Source organism: Arachis hypogaea, chromosome 5 (genome assembly GCF_003086295.3).
Source record: "Arachis hypogaea cultivar Tifrunner chromosome 5, arahy.Tifrunner.gnm2.J5K5, whole genome shotgun sequence".
Classification (NCBI taxonomy): domain Eukaryota; kingdom Viridiplantae; phylum Streptophyta; class Magnoliopsida; order Fabales; family Fabaceae; genus Arachis; species Arachis hypogaea.
The window spans coordinates 66,335,671-66,352,249 of record NC_092040.1 but is presented as its reverse complement, the minus strand read 5'-3'; positions in this window follow the sequence as shown (position 1 = coordinate 66,352,249).

Genomic DNA, 16,579 nt, shown 5'->3' with positions numbered 1-16,579 from the left:
CTGGAAACCTTGCTTTGTTGTTGCCTCCAAAGGATGCCCCAGGGCTTTGGTTTGAGTCCTGGGGTTTTCCTTTTCTTGCTTTTCATTGCCTCAGAAGTATTGACTGAGTTGTTTTCCCCTTTGTCCGAGATGTTCGTAGTAACCTCATTTTCTTTTCTTACTTGTAGGATTAGTTGGCCTCATGTCTTCTCGCAATAACATTGTAGAGATGTCTTCCAGAATTCCCGAGGGGATGTCCGATTGGCTGGACTCCCTTGTTTTGTTTTGTGTTTCTGTTGTGGATGCTGAATTTTGCACAGAGCTGAGGAAGCGTCATAGGATTTGTGGGAACAATGCTCGCGAGGGGGATTACGAGCTTGTTACTCCTGATTCTGATGAGAGGGTTTGCTTTCCGACTTCCATCGAGAGGGAGCGTCCTTTCTTCTATGCCTATGAATACTTTTTCAGCCAATTGAATGTTACTTTTCCTTTTACTGCTTTTGAAACCGACCTATTGTGGTCGTGTAATATTGCTCCATCCCAACTTCACCCAAATTCCTGGGGTTTTATTAAAATTTTTCAACTTCTCTGTTGTGAACTAGATGTAACACCTTCTCAGACTCTTTTTCTTTACTTGTTTGTTTCCGCCAAGCCTGGCGGTTCTTCAAAAAAGAAAGCTTCTTGGGTTTCTTTCCGGTCCGCCCAGGGCCATAAAGTGTTTGCGATGTATGACGAGTCCTTTAAGGACTTCAAGAACTACTTCTTTAAAGTTCGAGCAGTCGAGGGGGCTCGCCCCTTTTTTCTTGATGAAAATGACGAGCCTGTTTTTCCTCTAGAGTGGCAAAAGAATGTAAGAGTGCCACATTACACATGGGAAATGCTTAGTGAGGTTGAGCGGGCCTTTGTAGTTGTTCTTGAAGATTTATGAGGGAAGCCTCCCCATCTGGATACGAAGAGATTTTTGAGTGATCCATCTTTGGTTCGGGCTGCTTTGGGTACTGTCTGCTTTTATTTTTATACTTGCTTTCTGTTCCGAGCTTTTTTCTTCTTCTATGTTTGTAATTTGTCCTTTGTGGTTGATTTTGTGTTCATCAGAGATGTCAAAGAAGGCGAAGAAGGCAACTGCGGCTTTAAACATTTCGGCCAAGGCGGCCGAAGAGGGATCTTCCCAGGTTCCAGTTAAACCTCCTGTACCTAGTTCTCCCGGGCCGAGGAAAGCAATTCCTATTCCTCGGGTTCGCTTGGTCGATCCTCCGCAATCTTCTGCTGCAGCTCCTGGTGCCCCTCCTTGTAAGAAGCAAAAGTCATCCGAGCCCTTTAACCTGGATGCCCCAGATTTTGATGCTATCGAGTTTGTCGACCAGCAAATTGCCCCCCTATGGTGGGCTTTCTATGGACGATGTTTCTCTTCTTCAGCATCTGGATTTTATCACTAAAAGTAGTCTGAAGATGGCTCATATGGGTGCCGCTATATTCCAAACAATTTAGGGGATTCCGATTCATGCCACAAAATCCTTTATGGAAGAGGCCAAGTCGGAATTTGATCGAATCAAGGGTTTGAAGGAGGAGTTGGAGGTGAAGTTAGCGAAGGTGGAGAAGGAGCTGGAGAGTGAGAAGGCCAGCTCTATTGCCCTTGCTGCTTCTTTGAAGCTGGCCGAAGACATGGCGTTGAAATATAAGGATAGCTATGTCTCGGCTTATAGAGAATTGATGCATCTTCGGGAGGATTTGGAAATAGCTCGGGTTAATTATGGTGAGCTTCAAGGTCACCTTGTGGGTAGCGTAACTGCTACCTCCGAGAACCTGATGGAACAGTTCCGGGGTGTTGCTCCTGATGCCGACTTGACTCTCATCAGCCTGGACAATGTCGTGAGGGATGGTAAGATTGTCCCTGATGACCAGGATGATGATGAGGCTGATCCTCCCCCCGTGCCTTCTCTTAAGGTGTCGACCTCCTCTGTTCCTTCCGTTACATCTGATCCGAATTGCCAGATTCTAAACCGGGATGATGGAACCGTGGATGCCGTGCCCCTTCAGACTCGTCCTCCTTCCCCTTGTCCTGACGCTGCCAAGAAGGTTCCAGATGTTTGCTGATCTCTTTCTGGATGTATAGTTGGCTCGGCTTGTGGGCTTTTAAAACTTTTCATTGACATTTCCTAGTTGCTTTGTTTAGCAACTTTTTATTTTGAAAAACAAAAAGTAGCTCGCTTTCCCTTCACGGTAGGTTTTGGTGGCCTTCCGGGCCTTATAACTTTTGTAGAGGTAGCTTTTTTGACTTAGTATCTTTTCAGTTTTCTACTGATGTTTGAAATCTTGCATTTCGACCTCTTCAGATTGCTTTGTTTTATTGTTTGTAGCTTGGATCCTTTGAGGTTTGTGACTTATGGGTCCAACTTGTTTCTTGGTGGTTCTTTTGCACTGGTCCCTCTTTAAGTTATTTCTGTAATCCTCTTTTTTGGACCTTTGTCAGGTCTCTTCCAAGGATTACTTTGATAACTTTTTAGTGGCAGGAGTCCGATTTGGTTATGTCGGTCTCCTTTTAAGTTATTTCTGTAATCCTCTTTTTTGGACCTTTGTCAGGTCTCTTCCAGGGATTACTTTGATAACTTTTTAATGGTAGGAGTCCGACTTGGTTATATCGGTCTCCTTTAAGTTATTTCTGTAATCCTCTTTTTTGGACCTTTGTCAGGTCTCTTCCAGGGATTACTTTGATAACTTTTTTAATGGTAGGAGTCCGACTTGGTTATATCGGTCTCCTTTAAGTTATTTCTATAATCCTCTTTTTTGGACCTTTGTCAGGTCTCTTCCAGGGATTACTTTGATAACTTTTTAATGGTAGGAGTCCGACTTGGTTATATCAGTCTCCTTTAAGTTATTTTTCGTAGTCCTCTTTCTTGGATCTTTTGTCAGATCTGTTTCAGGGACCACTTGCATAACTTTTCGTTTTGGGCAGACTTTATTATGTCGTGCCCTTCTAAGTTAAAGTAATCCTCTTTAATAGGGTTGGCCAGACCTCTTTCCAGGGTTTACTTATAACTTAGGTTGACTTGGTCCGACTTTTGCACGTCGGCCAGTCTTTAAGTTATTATTTTAGCTATCCGTAAGACCTCGTCAGGTTCTTTTTTTGGATTGCTTTCGATAACTTCTTACATTATTCTGTGTTCATCTTTGCCAATTTGTAGAAAATGGTTGGCATCTTTAGATCGTCCTTTGAGTGAATCGCGTTTTCACCTTTATCGGACGATTATCTTTATCGTGGTCGGGCAGTGAATTTGTTTTTCACTTTCTGCCGACCTGTTGCTTTATAATCGGACGATGAATACTTCAGATTAATGCGTCTTGGACTCTTGTAGAATATCTAAAATATATTTTATTTAAAGGAAAATGCGAATATATACATGTGGGATTTTTCTGGTCTAGGTCTCGACCTGGTGCCTCATTAAAAAACATTTTCATGAAAAAGAGTGCATCCATTTAGTGAGACCTTTTACCTTTTCTAACTGTAGTACCTTCGTAGGTTGCAGGCGTGCCATGATCGGGGAAGCTCTCGTCCATCAAGCTCGGACAGTCTGTAGTAGCCCTTCCCAAGTACTTCTATGACTCGATAGGGTCCTTTCCAGTTCACTGCCAGCTTCCCTTCTCCGGGTCGAGTTGTTCCAATGTCATTCCGAATTAGGATGAGATCGTTCTCTGCAAAACTTCTCGACACTACCTTTTGATTATATTTGGAAGCCATTCGGTGTTTTAGAGCTTCTTCCCTGATCCGAGCTCTTTCTTGGATTTCGGGTAACAAGTCGAGCTCTTCTCTCTGAAGCTGGGAGTTTACTCGTTCATTGTAGTGGACTACTCGGGGAGATCCTTCCTCAATTTCTATTGGAATCATTGCCTCCGCTCCGTATGCTAGTCGGAATGGTGATTCGTTTGTAGTAGAATGGGGGGTTGTTCGATACGCCCATAGGACTTGTGGAAGTTCCTCGGCCCAAGCTCCCTTTGCTTCTTGTAGCCTCTGCTTTAGTCCGGCCAGTATGACTTTGTTGGCCGCTTCGGCTTGTCCATTGGCTTGGGGATGTTTCAACGGAGGTGAACTGGTGTTTTATGTTCAAGTCGGCCGCCAGTTTTCTGAAGCCTGCATCTGTAAATTGGGTACCGTTGTCCGTGGTGATGGAGTATGGTATTCTGAACCTCGTAATAATGTTCCTATATAGGAATTTTCGGCTTCTTTGAGCGGTGGCGTTGGCTAGGGGTTCTGCCTCGATCAATTTTGTGAAATAGTCTACTCCTACTATGAGGAATTTTACTTGTCCCGATCCCTGTGGGAAGGGTCCGAGAAGGTCGAGTCCCCATTTCGCAAATGGCCAAGGTGAGGTCACGCTGATGAGCTTTTCTGGTGGGGCAATGTGAAAGTTGGCATGCTTCTGGCATGGTGGGCATGTCCTCACAAATTCTGTAGCCTCCTTTTGTAGAGTTGGCCAATAGAATCCCGCCCAGAGTATCTTTTTGGTGAGAGCTTGCGCTTTGAGATGATTACCACAAATGCCGCTGTGTACTTCCTCCAAGACTTCCTTTGTGTTAGAAGTCGGTACGCATTTTAGTAACGGTGTTGATATCCCTTTTTTGTATAGTGTGTTGTTTATGATAGTGTAGTACTGTGCCTCCCTTTTCAGCCTCTTTGCCTCCTTTTCATCTGTAGGGAGTGCTTCTGTTTTGAGGTAATTTATTATGGGGGTCATCCATCCTTGATCCCGACCTATTATGGCTAGGACTTTTTCTTCTTCCGCTATTGACGGGTTCTGTAGTATCTCCTGGATGAGGCTTCTGTTGTTGCCCCCTGGTTTGATGCTGGCTAATTTTAAAAGGGCGTCAGATCGGGCATTTTGCTCATGAGGTATGTGGTAAATTCTATATTCCCCGAGTTATCTGAGTTGTTCTTTGGTTTTATCCAAATATTTTTTCATGGTCGGATTTTTGGCTTGGTAGCTTCCTGTTATTTCTGAGGTTATGACTTGTGAGTCATTGTAGATGTTGAGTTTCCGAGCTCCAACCTCCCTAGCCAGCTTCAAACCAGCTAATAGTGCTTCGTATTCTGCCTGGTTGTTTGAGGCCGGGAATTCGAATTTAAGGGAGAGCTCAAGTTGAGTTCCTTGGTTGCTTTCGATTATCACACCCGCACCGCTTCCTGTTTTATTCGAGGATCCGTCTACGTATATGTTCCACTCTATGGGATTTTCCGGGGTGTCTGTGAATTCTGCGATGAAGTCGACCAGGTGTTGTGATTTGATGGCTGTCCGCGCCTCGTATTGGAGGTCGAACTCAGACAACTCGATTGCCTATTGTAGGATTCTTCCTGCTAGATCTGTTTTCTGCAATATCCCTTTTATGGGTTGGTTGGTCCGAACTTTAATGGTATGCGCTTGGAAATATGGGCGAAGCCACCGTGATGTGAGGATCAGAGCGTAAGCAACCTTTTCTATTTTCTGGTAGTTCAGCTCAGATCCCTGTAGCGCATTGCTAATGAAGTAGACGGGTTTTTGCCCATGTTCGTCTTCTCTGACTAGTGCTGAGGCTATTGCCCGGCTCTCTACTGCGAAATATAATATGAGCGGTTCTCCTTCTCGTGGCCGAGATAGGATAGGTGGCCGTCCTAAGAACTCTTTAAAGTCTCGGAAGGCTTGCTCACATTCCGTCGTCCATTCGAACTGTTTTCCCTTTCTTAAAGTAGCATAGAAGGGAAGAGATCTTATTGCGGCTCCTGCTAAGAATCGGGATAGAGCAGCCAGCCTCCCGTTGAGTTGTTGTACTTCTTTGACACAAGTTGGGCTCTTCATGTTGAGTATAGCTTGACACTTGTCTGGATTTACTTCAATCCCCCTTTGTGTGAGCATGAAGCCCAAGAATTTGCCTGCTTCTACTGCAAAGGTGCATTTTACGGGATTGAGCCGCATGCCGTGTTTCCTGATAGTGTAAAACACTTGAGCCAGGTCAGATAATAATGTATCTTCGCTTTGTGTCTTTATCAACATGTCGTCTACATAAACTTCCATGGTTTTCCCGATGTGTTCTGAGAAGACTTTATTCATTAGCCTTTGATAAGTAGCTCTTGCGTTCTTGAGACCGAAAGACATCACGATGTAACAGTAGTTTGCTTTTGGCGTTAGGAACGAGGTCTTTTCTTGATCTGGCGGATACATGGGGATTTGGTTGTACCCTGAATACGCGTCCATGAACGAGAGATACTTATATCCTGATGAAGCATCTACTAGAGCGTCGATGCTTGGGAGTGGGTAAGGGTCTTTTGGGCAGGCTTTGTTGAGGTCAGTGTAGTCGGTGCACATTCGCCACTTCCCATTTGACTTTTTCACAAAGACGACGTTTGCTAGCCATAGTAGGTATTTGACTTCCCTTATGAACCCGGCCTCTAGTAGCGCCTGTACTTGTTCTTCTACAGCTTGAGCTCATTCTGGTCCGAGTTTTCTTCATCTTTGTGGTACCGGCCAGGATCCCGGGTAGACTGCCAATTTGTGGCTCATTAGTTCGGGATCAATGCCTGGCATGTCGGCAGCTTTCCATGCAAAGAGATCAACATTATCTCGTAGGAACCGTATTAGTGATTCCTTTGTGTCTCCTTTCAGGATCGTGCCAATATTAGTTGTTTTATCCGAGGTGTCTCCGATCTGGACTCTTTCTACTTCTCCTTCGGGTCGTGGTCGGAATTCTTCTCGCCTCTGAACTCCACCGAGCTCGATTGTGTGGAACTCTCCTCCTTCACCTCAGAGGTTTAGGCTTTCGTTATAACAGCGACGTGCCATCTTTTGATCTGCCTTTATTGTAGTTATCCCTTCCGCAGTTGGAAATTTCATACATAGATGTGGAGTTGAAACTATTGCGCCGAGTTGAAACTATTGTACGCTCTTAGCTCTTTTTCTTCTAGACCGAATTTGTCGAAGGAAGTTTTGAATAAGATGTCGGCAGAGCTTCCCTGGTCAATTAGTGTACGGTGAAGGTTAGTGTTTGCCAGTATGATCGTAATGACCATGGGGTCGTCATGTCCCGAGATGATTCCGGATGCGTCATCCTTGGTAAACGTGATTGCTGGGATGTCTGGGGCTTCCTTTTTCCTTCGACGTGGTACACCTCTTTGAGGTGTCGCTTGCAAGATGATTTGGAGATTCCTCCTCCAGCAAATCCGCCGTGTATTACGTGAATGTGTCTTTCCGGTGTGCGAGGTGATCGTTCAGATCGTCCGACATCCTTATCCCTTCTTCTTTTTCTTGGTTCGTCATCCCGATTAGCCAAAAACCGATCTAGTTTTCCTTCTCTTACTAGTTTTTCTATGATGTTTTTCAAGTCGAAGCATTCATTGGTGGAATGCCCTCGAGTCGGTGATATTCACAGTATTCATTCCGATTTCCTCCTCCTCTTTTGCCTTTAAGTGGCCGAGCTGGAGGGATTTTCTCTGTATGGCAGACTTCTTTGTAAACATCTACCAAGGATACCCTAAGAGGAGTATAGTTATGATATTTTTTTATTTTCTCTCCGGAGCGATCCTCCTTTTTCTTGGATTCTTTATCTCGGTAGGCAGAACCGAGCCTTGAGGCTTCGCTAAGTCGAGAATTTTCCTCCATGTTGATGCATTTCTGTGCCCGTTCTTGTACTTCGTCTAAGGATGTCGGGTATCTCTTTGATACATATTGGCTGAATGGTCCTTCTCGTAGGCCATTTATGAGGCCCATAATGGCAGCTTCTGTTGGAAGACTTTGTATGTCCATGCATGTTTTGTTGAATCTTTCCATGTAGTTGCGAAGGCTCTCCCGATCTCCTTGCTTGATCCCTAGTAGGCTAGGTTCATGTTTGGCTTTGTCCTTTTGTATGGAGAATCGGGCCAGGAACTTCTTGGCCACGTCGTCGAAACTCGAGATGGATTTTAGAGGTAGGTTGTCGAACCATTTATTGGCTGTCTTGGTGAGAGTTGTTGGAAAGGCTTTGCAGCGAACTGCATCTGAGGCATCAGTGAGGTACATTCTACTTCTGAAGTTGCTGAGATGATGGTTGGGGTCTGAGGTGCCGTCATATAGAGTCATATCTGGAAGCTTGAAATCTTTTGGAATTTTGGTCTTCATAATTTCTCTGGTGAATGGATCTTGATCTTTCTGAGAGCTATCCTTTGTGGATGGTCGATTAGCTTTAGTTTTAAGATCAGCTTCGAGTTTTATAAGCTTATCTTCTAATTTTCGGCGCCGCCTTATCTCCCAGCGTAGATCTTCTTCTTTTTCATGTCGATGTTGGGCTTTTTTCTCAAGTTGCTCCAATCGATTTTGAAGTGCTTCTATTACTCTTGGATTTGATGAATTTTTGTCTCCGTTGGTTTCTGGAGTATCTTTGAGTATTGTGTCCGCGTTTTTATGCGGCGTTCTGTCTTCCAAACCTGAATCGTGGTCGTTGTCATGGTCATCCGCCATGTTAATGGGATGACTTCCAGGTTCCCCGGCAACGGCGCCAATGTTCCGAGGGTTACCTGAAACTGTAGGTCGATCTCGGATGAGATATTCTGTGTTGGTTGGAGCCGATGTGTCCGGCAGGTGCACGGCGGCCGGAGCTGGTGTGTCTGACTTGTTGGACTTGGTGGTGGTGTTGATCCTTCGTCCCCGGAGGGTGGGGGGTACCTGAAGGGACTCCGATGCTTAAGTTAGCAAGGGTATTAAGCATGTATTGAGTAGAATCAGAGTATGAGTTATACCTGGGTGCTCCAGTGTATTTATAATGGTGAAATGTGGCCTCCTGTGGATAAGATAAGTTAGTTATCTTATCTTATCTTTATCTTATCTTTAAGTGAGGTCATCTTTAAGGGAACCGCCTTTATCTCTATGGGCTTGGGCTGCCCTTGGATTTGGGACGTGTTCCTCTATTTGGGCCCTTTGTTTGGGCTTTCCTGTGTCTTGGCCGAGCTCTTTGAGAAGAGGTCGGGTTATCCTGACCTAAAGAGGTCGGTCGCTTTGTCTGTAGAACATCCCGGGTCGGACAACTCGACCCGGGGTATGAACACTAACCTTTTCTTTTTACTGTTAAATGGAAGTTAAATTTTATCTTCGTTTTTGAGTCACAAATTGGATTGTGTAGGATGATATTAGCTGTATGATCAATGAATCCTACGATTCTGAGAATCCTATCACTCCAAATGAAGTTTTTTTACTTGTGAGAAGTGAGAAAAGTGGGGTAAGTTATGGCATAAAGACTTCGAAATCTAAGTTAAGGATTCAAGCACAACTTGAAGAGGTAATGCAAGACTGTGAAAAAATTGAAAAGCAACAAATACGGCAAGAGGAGGAATTAGCTCGGTTAAAAGCTCAATTGGAAGCTCAACAAGCCGTTGTGAACTCTTTCATAGCACGCTTTGACAATGAAAGAAACTAGACAATTAAAGGTACTTCTAAAATTGCTTATCGTTTTAATACATATTCCTAGATGATTCATGTATTATTAGTATTGTTTAATTTGTATATGGATCTATTTCTTATATTTTACTTGTGTCATGGTTGAGAAATGACAAATGTCCTATTATTTGGTTTGATAAATTTGGTTGTGTATTGGCTGAGAAATAAGTAGTGAATTGGTTATTTTTTCTGGAACCGTAGACGGTGAAAATATCCAAATTTTAGGGGAGATTTTGCCAAAATTTTTCTAAACATTTTGGATAAAAGACAATGAAAAAAATTATAATTGGTGTTATATCTTGTTTCTAATTTTTTGTGTTGCTTTTTTCTTATTTACAAGAGTGCTAAAATGGTGACAACATGCTACCTTAAGGGCTTAAGAATATTTTGATTCATAGATACACTAATCTATGTTAGACTTGTAACTTTTGGTTGAACTTGTGCAGGAAATATAACTTGTAGAATTAATCAATGTACCCACTAATGTTATTTTGTTTTAAAACAATTTTAGTTAATTGAAGCATGTTTGAATTATGTATATTTTTACATATTATATAAATGTTGACTTGTTTAGTAAAGCAGTTAATATATCAACTAATTAAAAAATTAATTTCATAAATTATGCATGCAATTTGTATTAAAAAAAAAACTGTTATAAAATAAATATTTTGCTTTTGTAACTAAAGAAAAAAATGTTAAAAAATCAAGTTATCTATTGTAACAAAATTTTATGATATAAAAAATATATTGTCACCAAAAATATTTTGAAGATCAAAATTTGTTATCACTTTTGTAACGACTTTTGATTTTTTGTATAAGATATTACCTTGAATTGTAACAGTTTCATTTTTTGTTACAAAAATTTTTTGTAACGGAACATACTGCAACGATCCTTTTTTTGTTACAAATTCCTTTTGTTTCAAAATTATGCTTTTTTGTAATAATTATTTTTTTGTTACAAATATTGCTTTTTCTTATATTTTTAGGTGTATTTTGGGGTAATTTGGAAAATTTTGGTATTAATAGTATAGAATTTTTCATTATTATGTTGCTGTAGGGTAACAAACTGAATCACTGGGCCTGAAAAGGCATAATATCATTAGCTCTAATTTTTCACTAGACAATTTTTGTTATTTTTCAATAATTTTCTTTTCAATAGATTTTTTATTAATTTTCTTTTCAACAAATTTTTTTTGGTTTTTCATTAATTTTAATTTTAACAAAAATTTAAGTAGATTACAATTTTTTTTTTGGTTTTTCATTATTTTTTTTTCAACAAAAATTTTTAAAAGAAATTATAATTGAATTTTTTTTAACACCAATTAAAAAAAATTCCAATTTATATAATTTATTTTGCACAACCATTAAATAATCTTTTCCATTTATTAAAATATGGATGTATGTTTTGAAAAATTCGATTTAAGTTTTAAACAGGATACTATTTTAGTATTAAATATTTTAAGAGTCGTCATAATACCTGAGCTATCAGAGTGGCGCAGGCGGAAGTGTAACACCCTACGACACAGAGTCTTATGCTTAAGTCATAAAACAGAGGTGGTGAGGTATTACAACCTCTAAAAATAAAGTTTAGTATACATAGTAGTGTGAAAAATATGTATAACTAAGAGCTTTTGAAGAAAAAGGGGTAAATCAAAATCATTAAATTGAAAAGCGCAACACTCTGATCGATAACGTAAGCGAAGTAGATAACGTAAGCCGACACGGATATATGTACAATAGAGTGCCAAGATACAACTAGCAAAGCCAGGTCTCGGTTCGCAAAGGTAACCGGTCCGAGCACATAGTTATACATATATAGATATATAGGAACAACCTAAAAGAAAAAATCCAAAATACAGAGTTACAAAACTTGAGTCTCCAAAATAACCTCTAAAAGGAGTTGATACAGACTACATGTAAACAGTGGAGATAATAAGTATCTAAGTAAGTACATAAAACCAAAATACAGTCCCGAGAGCTAAGGATCTTCGCTAAAACAGAAGTCTCCAGCATGCCTCAGCAAGGAGCCTCACGTCCTGCATCTGAAAACCATAAAATCCTCATGGGTGAGAATCAAAGGTTCTCAGCATGGTAACAGTACTCAAATATCTAACATATAATGTCCTGGGAAAGCCGAAGGCAATCCTAGAACTCCCAATTCATAATTAAAGCGTATAAACAAAACTAAACCATGAGAAACGAAAATAGAAACTAACTAAGGATTCTCAGTCTAACTAAAACTCCCCTTTCAAACTCCTCCGAACCTCCCAACCGCCATCGGTAATATAATATTGCAAGCACAATTATATCAAGCAAGAAAATCACAAATAGGAAGCAGATACAACAATTAAACAAGTAGCAAGTATTTATGCAGTCAATCAGGCATTCTAAACAAATCACATATAATGCATATGATGTATGCCTGTCCTAGTGGCTGATGAGTCTTATCTGTCGATTATAAAGCCAACCCGACAAGTCCTGGTAGCTAACCATTGGACTGTCTCTCTGTCGCGCATCCCCAACTCGAGTTATACTCAATCATAATTATCAACATACATATACACAACACCCACACTAGTGTTTATTCACGGGAGCGAGCTCATCCGGAACTTTCACAGTGTCCAGCCACACTTACGACATAGGGTCAGTAGAGTATCGAGTCTCAACCTGGAGCACGTGGTGGCAAGCCACTGCTTTTACCCAGGAAAACTCGTATCTCAGATAGGTGGAAGTGCAACAATCACAATATCAATTAATAAGCACATATGCATTCATACTCAGCTATAAATCAACATTTATCTCAGCCATCCAGCTTATAATCATAATTCATAACAAGCCATAATCCATCATCACATACAGCCATTCAGCTCATATCATACATAACACTTCCATCATCCTCCTCAGCAACTCATGCTATAATCAATCATGATTCATCATAGATTTCCCTTTTACTTCTTTCACAAGTTACCTTTCTCACAGCTCTCACTAAGCTTCATCACCCTCTAACCACCTATTAGGCTTTAAATAAGAGAAACATGATTTTGAACACTGGAGGAATCAATAAATCAGAAAGCATAGTTGCTGAGAAATAGGGGTTCGCGTACGCGGCCTCTTGCTCGCGTACGTGGCCTTTTGCTCGGGTATGCGAGGAGCATAGGCAGTAGCATATGCTCGCGTCGCGTGTTCCTTCTCGCGTATGCACGCTGGCCAAGCTAGACTTCTCGCGTAGGCATCACTAGTTCGCGTACGTGAACTTATCAACCCGAATTGTTTGCTCGCATCGCGCGCCAGGTGGTTGCGTACGCAACCTCAAAAATGCCATTCTCGCATACGCAACCCACACCATGCGTACGCAAAACCTTAAGGCAGTAGCCATTGGTCGCGTCGTGCAGGCATCTTGCGTACGCGGACTTAGCAGAAACCTGAAAAGCTGCTAAGTCCTGAATGCTTAGCTTTTCACACCAAACTTTGGTTGAGCATATCTTCCTCATTTTAAAATATTTTTCTACCGTTCTTCAAATGGCATAAACACCTCGGACCCAATTTTTTTTCTAAATAAGTTTGACATAAATCGGGGGTCTGGAGGCCAGGTTGTGCTCCATCAAAATTTGGACTAAAAATACAATTTTCATCAAATTTGCAAAACCTCCAAATTTCAAAACACAAAACTTCTAAAACCCTTTTAAACCAACTAAAACTCAGCCTTTCAACATCAAACATTTCCAATCCATATAATCAACTCCCACATTATATCCACATCCAACCAAGACTTTATTTTCATCAAGTTCCAACCCAATATTTCCAATTCACAACACTCAATACAAGTAATTAAATATCCTTATCAAATACATTATCAACTGCAAATTCATCAATCATTATACACACCTAATCCATGTCATGAACAATTCATACAACCATTGATACGAGTCATGTGGGACAAACTGAGAACTGTCATATGCCAATTGGTCCAATTACAAGAGTAACAACCAAGAGAATAAAAGAACATTTTGCAAACATAGCTAAATCATGTGTTCAGGAGATGCATCAAGAATTGGGAAAGACAATATTAACGATTATCAAAAGTCAAATGTCTTATTATTTTACAAGATGCATTGAAGACTCTCATTAGTCAAGATGAATTAAAAGAGACATCACCTTCTTAGAATTTATTTTATGTTTATTTTATTTTTGTTGTTTGTTTGTTTTAGGCCCAGTTATGATTTGGCCCATTTTTTATTCTAGTAAACTTATGAATTAGGGTTTTAAATTTAAGAGGTATAAAACCCTCTAAAACTTAGTAGCCACTTTTTTTCCTTAATTTTGATGAATGAAATTTTCTTTGAGTTTCTTTGAGAAACTTAGGTGTGAACAGGTGAGGTAGAGTGATTCCCTTAGCTGTTGCATCAGGAAATCAAATTGAGGTAGATGAGTCCCTTTCTTCAATCTTTCATTTTATCCTGGTTACGTTCCGTATCATTTGGTATCAGATTTCAGGTATTAGATTAATTTTCATTAGTCTACGTTTACCCTTCTTGTGTTCTAAATAATTAAAAAAAAATAATCCAGCCACGCATAGTCAGTTTATCCTTACGTCTTGTTCTTTTCTTATTGATTGGCTTTTTAATTTCTTTCCCTAAGATTATTGTCTGTCCTTGCTACTTTTTTGTTCCTCATTGTTATGATAGCTCATTCCAAAGATACTTTTGTTGACATGGAGTTGATGCAAAGGGCCATTCAACACTTAATTAATCGCTTGACTGAATTGGAAGCATGGAGGCAAGAGGTGATACAGACACTATCCAAGAATACTAAACAAGGACCTTTCCGAGTCAAGATAGCAATATCAATGCCATCAAGATGCAAATACCACCATTCAAAGGGAGAAATGATCTTGAAGCTTATTTGGAGTGGGAACGTAAGGTTGAAAGAATTTTTGCTTGTCATAATTACTCTGAACCAAAGAAGGATGGTACTTGGCGAATGTATGTGGATTGTCGTGTAGTCAATAAAATTACGGTAAAGTATCGTTACCCTATCCCTAGGTTAGATGACATGCTTGATGAGTTATATGGTGTATGCATATTCACTAAAATTGATTTGAAAAGTGGGTATCATCAAATTAGATTGAAACCAGGGGATGAATGAAAAACTGCATTTAAAACAAAACATGGGCTATATGAGTGGTTAGTAATGCCTTTTGGGTTAACTAATGCACCTAATACTTTTATGCGTCTAATAAACCATGTTTTGTGAGAATTTTTGGATAAATTTGTTGTTGTTTATTTTGATGATATTCTCATTTATAGCACTTGTTTGGATGACCACTTCTCACATGTTTCAGCTGTTTTGGAAGTGCTTCGAAAAGGAAAATTACATGCTAATCTTAAAAAGTGCACATTTTGTATTGATTGAGTTATATTTCTTGGTTTTGTTGTGAGTGTGAGTGGAATTGAAGTTGATGAGAAAAAGGTAAAAGCTATTCATGAATGGCCGATGCCTAAGAATGCTTCTGAGGTACGAAGTTTTCATGGGTTAGCTGGATTTTACAGAAGATTTGTAAAAAAAATTCTACCATTGTTGCGCCTCTCATAGAGGTTATAAAAAAGGATGTTGGATTTAAATGGGAAAAAGAAAAAGAAATTGTATTTCATACCCTAAAAGACTGTTTGTGTTCTGATCCTATTCTTGTTTTACCAAACTTTGATAAAAACCTTTGAGATTGAATGTGATGCTTCTGGGATTGGTATAAGTGTTGTTTTGATGCAGGAAAAACGAGCCATTGCCTTCTTCAGTGAAAATTTGAATTTAGCTCAGCGTAAATATTCAACATATGACAAAGAATTATATGCTTTAGTTCGGGCTTTAGAGGTTTGGCAACACTACCTCTTACCTAAGGAGTTTTGTGATTCACACGGATCATGAATCTTTGAAGCACTTAAAAGGACAAGATAAACTTGATAAAAGATATGCTAAATGGGTGGAATTTATTGAAACATTTCCCTATGTGATTGCCTTTAAACAAGGTAAAGATAATGTCGTTGCTGATGCTTTATCTTGGAGGTATGCTTTGATTACTACACTTACTTCTAAGTTATTGGAATTTGAGTTTTTAAAGGAGTTGTATGTCACTGATTCTGACTTTTCTGCTATTTATGCCTCTTGTGAACATAGTGCATTTAACAAATTTTATAGACATGAAGGTTTTCTGCTTCGTGGTAATAGAATTTGTGTGCCTGCTTATTCTATGAGGGACTTACTTATTCTTGAATCACATAATGGGGGTTTGATGGGTCATTTTGGTGTGCATAAGACATTGGATGTGTTATCTAAATATTTTTACTAGCCACGCATGCGTAGAGATGTTGAAAAATTTTGTGCTAAGTGCATTGCATGTAAACAGGCTAAATCTAAGTCTTTACCACATGGTTTGTATGCCCCTTTACCTGTTTCTATGCATCTGTGGGTTGGTATTTCTATGGATTTTGTTCTTGATTTGCCTTGAACAAAAAAAGGTCGAGATAGCATTTTTGTTGTGGTAGACAGATTTAGTAAAATGGCTCATTTTATTGCATGCCATAAAACTGATGATGCAACAAATATTGCTGATTTGTTCTTTAGAGAGGTTGTGCGTTTGCATGGTGTTCCCCAAACTATTGTTTCTGATCGTGACGTAAAATTTTTGAGTCATTTTTAGAAAGTTTTATGGGGTAAATTACGCACAAAATAATTATACTCTACTACTTGTCATCCTCAAACTGATGGTCAAACTGAAGTAGTAAATAGAACATTAGGGACCTTATTACGTGTTGTTGTTGGTAAGAATTTGAAAACTTGGGAAGATTGTTTACCTTTTATTGAGTTTGCTTATAATATAACTATTCATTCTTCTACAGGTTTTTCTCTTTTTGAACTTGTGTATGGTTTTAATCCTCTTATTGTTTTAGACTTATTACCTTTGCCTTTGAATGATATTGTTAGTTTGGATGCAGAAGGTAAAGCTAAAAAGGTTGAAGCTATGCACTTGAAAGCACGTGAATTGCTTGAAAAGAAAAATAAGTTAACAGCTCAACGGGTGAATAAAGGTCGAAGACAACTTGTCTTTGAACCTGGTGACTGGGTATGGGTTCATTTGAGAAAGGAGAGGTTTCCTACCAAAGAAAATCCAAGTTAGA